Below are 6835 nucleotides of genomic sequence, written 5' to 3' on the forward strand. Positions count from 1 at the left end.
ACAGTAGGCAGGTTGAGGCTTTGCAGGGCTTCAGGCTTCTGTAGGCAGCAAAAATGAAAGGAGAGCCAAGGGCGCAGAACACCACCAGGAGACGGTCATGGGCCTCAGGCTTACACTGCAGGGACCACATGCAGGCCAGATTCGAGCTCAGCCTATGGGACCAAGTCTTGGTAGAGGAAGATACTGAGTTTAAAATTACCCCTCACCCTGCTCAGCTCTGTGCACCCAAGGATCACCTTCTCTACAGAAGGGAAATCCCACACAGCTGGAGTCAAGAGATGTCTAGCAAATGGGCCAAGGTCAAGACCACCAAGAAGCAGCCACACAGAACACAGCCAATGTCTTTACAATGTTAGCCCAGTTCCAGGCCTAGGAGTACAAGAAAGCCTTCAACACGATCGACAAGAACTGTGGCGGCTTCATTGACGAGGACCTTGGACCTTGCACAACGTGCTGGCCTCTCTGGGGAAGAAGCCTGTGGGTGAACACCTCAGTGGCATGATGGGTGAGGCCCTGCAGCCCATCAGTTTCACCATGCTCCTCACTATGTTTGTGGAGAAGCTGAACAGCACAGACCCCGAGGACCTGATGGCAACACCTACGCCTGTTTCAGAGGAGGCCTCATATCTGGAACTACTGACCACCACGGGTGACCACTCTGCAGATGAGTAGGTAGACGAGTTGTACCACTGGGCGCCCACTGCTAAGAAAGGCAACTTCAGTCCAAGTGTTTGGGGCCCTGCCACCTGTGTGTGGGAGATCCAGATGAAGCTCTTGGCTCCTGGCTTCAGCCTGGCTCAGCCCTGGCCATTGAGGGAGTGACCCGGCAGATGGAAGATCTCTCTTTCTCTCTGTCTCTCCCTCTCTCTCTAACCCTGAAGGTCAAATAAATAAATACATATTAAAAAAAAAAAAGAAAGGCAACTTCAACTATGTGGAATTCATTCACATCTTCAAACATGGTGATAGGACAAAGGTGACCTGCAGCCTTCCCAGTGACAAAGCCCCATCCCAGCCTCCTCCTGTCCCCTGCCCCTGTTCCCATATTCATCTGTACCAGCTTCACACCCACATCTCTACGGGACCTGCTCAGGCCCTTGTGGGGTTAGGGTCCCAGCTCCCGGTGAAGGGTTTGTGCCAAGAGAACCATAGCACCAGTGGCGAGGCACATGGCTAACCTGAGGCAGGTGCTTCCACCATGACCCAAGAGGTCCAGCAAGAAGTGTCTGATCTCTCCAAAAATGGCACCCCTGGGAAGATGGCCAGCAGGCAGGACCTGGAGGCACCACAGGGAGACCCCTCAGCTGAGGCCTGCCCATCCCTGGGCTGCCCCTCAGAGGGAGGGGCCCTGTGTCCTGGTATCAGGTGCAACTTCATGCGCAACTGCACACAAACGCACAGGCTCACCAATGTCCACCCTCAGAGGACAGGATCCCAGAACCCCTTTCTATATGCCCTGTCCAGTCACCAGTGCACGAGGGCACACCGCACCCCTCACTACCACCACGAGGGGGTGCTCCACAGGATGCACGTGGAGGGGAAAAGAATTTCCAAGAGAAGGCTGGATAAGGAAATTAAAGTAAAATTGTCCTTCGTGTGAATATGGGGATCCTCAGCTGTCAGCAGGGGATAGCTCAGGCTTCTGAGCTCCATGTGTGTGTAGGGGGGGTCCCTGTGATATTTCTGGGTAACTGGTTTCTGGAGTGGCAGCTGATACGTTAGGCTCCTTGGGGAGGTCTGGTGCCTAGGGAAATGGAACAGATGAAAAGCATGTCTCTAGGTTCTTTCTAGAACCTGGTCTGTGGCCCAGGGTCATTACCTTCTTGCTCCTGGACAAAGACCTATCACCTCACAATAAGAGAGAACCTCCTGTCCCCAGCGTAAGATGGTGACCATCTCAGGACTGCTCCAGGCCACGGACAATGCAGCGAGCTCTCTGAAACCAAAGGCACCTTGGAGCAGGGGTCCTGTCCAGTCGGAGTAGCACTGCCATCCTCCTGTCACACCTGCTCACTCTGAAATGAGGCAGGGGGCCCAGACTACCCATCTCCTGGCCTGTAGCACTTCTGTCCCAGAAAGAATTCCTCTGTGTCAGAGGGGCTTGGTAGAGTGGATGGTTCTGTCTTTGGTTGTGAGAGGCAGGGTGGCACTGAAGCTATATCACCAACTCTGGAACCAGACTTCCTGGGCTCACGGCCTGGTTAGCTGTGTGACCTTGGACAAGTTTCTTAATCTCTCTGTGCCCACTTCCACCTCTGTCAAATGGTGATAATAAGAATAATGCTGACCTCAATAGAGTCTGATCAAATTAAAGTATAAATAGAAGTAATGTAGAATATGTAAAACTACCTACAGTAAAATAAACACACAAAAAAAGTGTGCTGTTACTATTAGTGCCCTTGGCTGCAGAAATATCACCGCCACTAGAGGGAGCTTTAGTCCCAGGGGGCATATGATACGGTTAACCGTGGGCACAGCATCCTGGCACTGAGGAGCCCAGTGGTGAAATGGCCTCTGCTCTCTCCTTTATTTAAGCAAGAAGAATTTGTAACTGCTGGAAAAACAATCGCCCATATTCAAAGAGACGGGCAGGGTGAGCCCCGGCAATGGAAAACCCAGCAAGCAGGAGCTGCCATGCAAGCGCAAGTTTGGCACAAGCAGAGACTCCAGGGCCTCCCAGGATGACAGCCTGACCTTGGCCTTTGAGGGAGTGGTACGCATTGATCAACTCTAGAGGCAGCCAGGGAGAAGCGGTTGGAACAAAGGACTCCAGTCTGACAAAGAGAGAACCAATACCTAATCCTGCATGCAGGATCTTGCCAAGACAAGAAGGGGCTAAGCTTCAAGGCCGTGGGGTCAAGTGGAGACTGGACCTGGGTCAAGGCCGAGGGTCTGAAGGTGAGAGTAGTGGCAGGACAGGAGCCATCAGGTTTGGGAGGAACGTCTGAAGGTGACAGCACAGAGGAGCAGATTGTTGTTTTATAAGAGGATTGCCCTCAGGGCCCTGGGTGGGAGGAGAGATCTTAAGGCCACTGAGCCTGTTCCTTCTGTTGTCTTTCTTCCCTGTGTGTAGACAGGTGAGTGCCCCAGCTAAGTGAGCCCACATCAGTAGTCTGTCTTCCCCATGCCACTCACTGTGTGGTAAGCTGTCTGCTTGCTCTGAGATATTCCGGTGGCTCTGACAGCCGGTGGCTCCCAACTCAAGGGATTCCATTACCGGTCTCAGGAAGGCAAGCAGGCCTTTGGGTTTCCCTGTTTAAGCTCTGAGTTTTCTTGGAGCGTGCAACAGAAACTCTTACCCAGAACTGTGAAACCTAAGCCCATGGGGACAGTGGTGCTGACTTGCGCAAGGGGAGAGCTTTTTGAGCATGTTGGAGGAGTGTGTTTTGCTCTCTGGGTGGGCCAGAGTCCCTAGGGTGCTGCTCTGTGGCCTGCACTGCTATGAGAGGCATCCGGAGTAGCAATGCCTGAGAGACAAGCTGTGGGGACCTGGCGGGTCCCGCTTCCTGAAATCCCAGGATATTTGCAAAACCCTTGCGGGTATGTGCGAGTGTGCAGTAGCGCCATGCGGCGATGAGAAACAGAAGCTCTGAATTAGCTTCGAGACGGAGTATTCTCACCACGTGGGCAAGGCGCTTCTTGTTTGCAGAAATAGACAAATGTGGCATCTCTTACAGCCCAGTCCACCCACTACGCCGCTGGGCGCTCTGGGGTCAAACCCGCAAGGCTCTCATAGAAGACTCCCGCTGCGCCCAGGGGGCTCCCCCACCCCCACACATGGGTCTGGCGTTTTCGTCACTAGCGTGATCCCTGTGCCTGAGCTGTCTCCTCAGTAAGAGGAACTTGACTGGCACAGCAGCCTGCAGGCAGCCCAAACTGGGGACGGTGCTCTCTGCGGTTTCTCCTCGGTGTTTGGTAAAACAGCTACGGCAGGGGCCGCTTTTCCTCAATGTGATTTTCTCTGTGGCTCCACGGCCACGCAGACACACGAGGCGGTGGTGCGGCCCCCGCAGCGGCCTGCAGGCTTCCGTTACCATGGGAGCTGTCCCGGACCGCGGCTGATCAGCAGCAGCTGCAGAGGGCGAAGCTCAAGGGGGTCCCAAGGGCCCCGGCCTGCCCCCTCTGACCTCCGGGTTAGCCGGGTTGGAGAACACTTCCCAAGTTTGCTTCCTGTAGTTCCTTGCATAGAATGCCCCCATTTTGTGAGCTGCCTACTGGAAACTTCCTTCTCCATATCCACAAGTTTGAGCCCCCCCAAATCTCGGCATCATTCCTGATTCTTCCCTTCCGCTCCCACCCACATCGAGTCCATCAGCAAGGTCCTCTGGCTCTGTCTTCATAAAGCATTGCACGCCACAGTGCCCATATTGTGCTTTGATCAACAGAAAAAATAGACCTGGGTGTGTGTGTGTGAGTGTGTGAGTGTGTGTGTGCTGTGTGTGTGTGAGTGTGTGTGTGTGTGTGTGCTGTGTGCAAGTGCCCACAGGAACAGTTTGTGGTGAGCAGTTTCTCTGTTCAAGGTTAAAGAATATAGGAAGTGTGTGTGTGTGTGGGGGGTAAAGGATTGACTGGGTGGGAACAAGAGTTTAGGTCACAGGGCAAAAAAAGCTGAGTTTTGAACTATGCTACTCTCTCCATTCTTAGTCTGCCAGAAGAAAAAAAATCTTCTGAGAAGCCGTAGGTGTAGACGCAGCACGCGTGTGCGTCCCAGTTTGAGTTCAAAGGGTCTGCTGCTATTAAACTGGACTTCACACAGGCCCATACACTGCAGGGCCAAGTTCATTGCGGGGTAGGATCTCAGATAACCTGGGGGCCTCGCTGGGGGCAGAGTGACTCAGATAATGTGGTACCAAGGTTGGCCGGGGACTGGGAGACCAAGGGGCAGTGAGCGCTTGTACCTTGAGACTAGCTCAGTGGCTCCTCCTCTTCCGGGTGAGAACCCGCCTCTTCCGGGTGAAAATTCTCCTCTTCCGGTAGGGATCCTTTCGGTCAAGGCCTGGAAAGGCGCCCATGCAGAGGGTGAAGGTGTGGGCCGGGGAGACATGGGAGCAGAGTCGGACGCTGGGCTTGCTTGCTGACCCTGTGAACAGGATTTTCCTTCTGACTCAAGGGCTGGAGTCATCCTGAGGGCATGAGCAGGTGCCCTGGTATTGTTCATTCTGATGCCAGATTCTAGTGGGTAGCTGGGGGGACCAGATGGCTGCCCCAGGTCCTACACAGATGGGGGTTTCTCTTCCCTAGAGAGGGTTCACTAATGGTCAGGCCCAGTGGAAACCCTCGTGTAGACCTCCCTCCTTCTTCAACCTCTCAGCCCTCGAAGAGGATGTGGACATGGTGCTAAGCGTGTGGCCTTTTGGAGCCTCATGTCCTGGGTTCAGATCTAAGTGCACCATTTACTGGCTGGGAGACCTTGGGCAAATTACCTACTTTCAAAGCCTGTTTTTTTTTTTTTTTTCATTTGGAAGATGAAGGAAATAATATTGACATGCCTGATAGGGTTGTTAGGGGCATAAAGCATTTGGCTCAGTGCCTGACCCAGCAAAGTTAATGCTCACTACCCTGTCATTATGATGCTGATCTCTTACCTGGGGGTGGGCGTGGCAGAGCATCCACCTCGTCAGGAACAAGCTCAGATCCTGAGTCATAAGCAAGACGGAAGCGTCTCAAGGGACCTGTCCTACCCTCCCACCCCAGTTGTGACATCATCGTGGTGGTGAGGCAGGCGTGCAGGAGAGCGGCATCGTCAGGTCCAAAGCTGCCCAGCCTCTGCCCCGTCTCAGCGTTCAGGGCACCCCAGGTGGGCTGTGCACCAAACACGGGGAGGCATGCGTTTCCAGAAAGATCACAACAATCGTCAACCTCAGGACATGGGAAGAGGTGGGCTAGAGTGAACTTTTGCCCCGAGGAGAGACATGTGGTCAGAATGTTGGACCTCTCAGTTGTAGAGATGCCCACTTGCTCGAGAGGACGCCCAAAAATCCAGACTCCAGACCAGTTGATGCAAAAGCATGAGGTATTTATTGTACGTTTGCGCAAACGGGCCCCCACCTAAGGCGGTGAGGAGCCCTGAGCGGCAGTTTCACACAGGTTATATAGTCAACAAATTAGCATATGGGATTGGCCGGTTCGGAGGGATAATTAGCATACCGGAGAATGCTGAGGAGAGTGCTGAGGGAACCAGCTGAAGAGAATGCTGAGGAGAGTACTGAGGGAACCAGCTGAAGAGAATGCTGAGGAGAGTACTGAGACTCTCCGAAGGGGGAGTGGCAGCTCTGCTCTGGGCATGCCTAGAGTTCTCTAAAGGGGATAGACTTTTCCTTCCCAGAGAACGTGCCCGCTGGACCCTGGGGAACATCTAACCTCTTAAGAAGCCCCTGATATTTGCCCAGGCCTAGTTTCTTGTCCCTCTCCCCCATAAGGGTCCTTCATTCCCTCCTTTTCTTTTTGTAAAGATTTTAATCTTAAAATCTATTGAACCGGCCTGGGGAGAACCTGCCTCACTGGAGGGAGGAAACTCTGTTCTTACTGGACTGGGTTAGGTTCCACGTTAACAATTGCGGAGCATGGGGATTGGAAAAACAATGGGGAAAGGCCAGGAACATCATAAATATTAAACAGTTTTTGAAAGTCTTAGCTTGAGTGGGTTCTGAGTGCGCTGGAGCTTCCATTTGGCTGGTCTATCCGGATCCTCGGGGCCCTGGGGAGGTGGTGCTTGCTTCACGTGTGAGGCGTGGACCCAAGCAGCGATTCCGTCGACCTTGAGAGCGGTGGAAGTTGTCAACAGCACAGTGAAGGGGCCTTTCCACCGGGGCTCTAGAGTCTTAGATTGGTGCCT

At 53.4% G+C, this 6835-nt stretch overlaps 1 pseudogene; it reads left to right on the forward strand.

The window, feature by feature from the left end:
* Positions 1–278: 278 nt before the first annotated feature.
* LOC133770933 (myosin regulatory light polypeptide 9-like) lies at positions 279–3807 on the forward strand (annotated as a pseudogene).
* The last annotated feature ends 3028 nt before the right edge of the window (positions 3808–6835 follow it).

This window comes from Lepus europaeus, chromosome 12 (assembly GCF_033115175.1).
Source record: "Lepus europaeus isolate LE1 chromosome 12, mLepTim1.pri, whole genome shotgun sequence".
Lineage (NCBI taxonomy): Eukaryota > Metazoa > Chordata > Mammalia > Lagomorpha > Leporidae > Lepus > Lepus europaeus.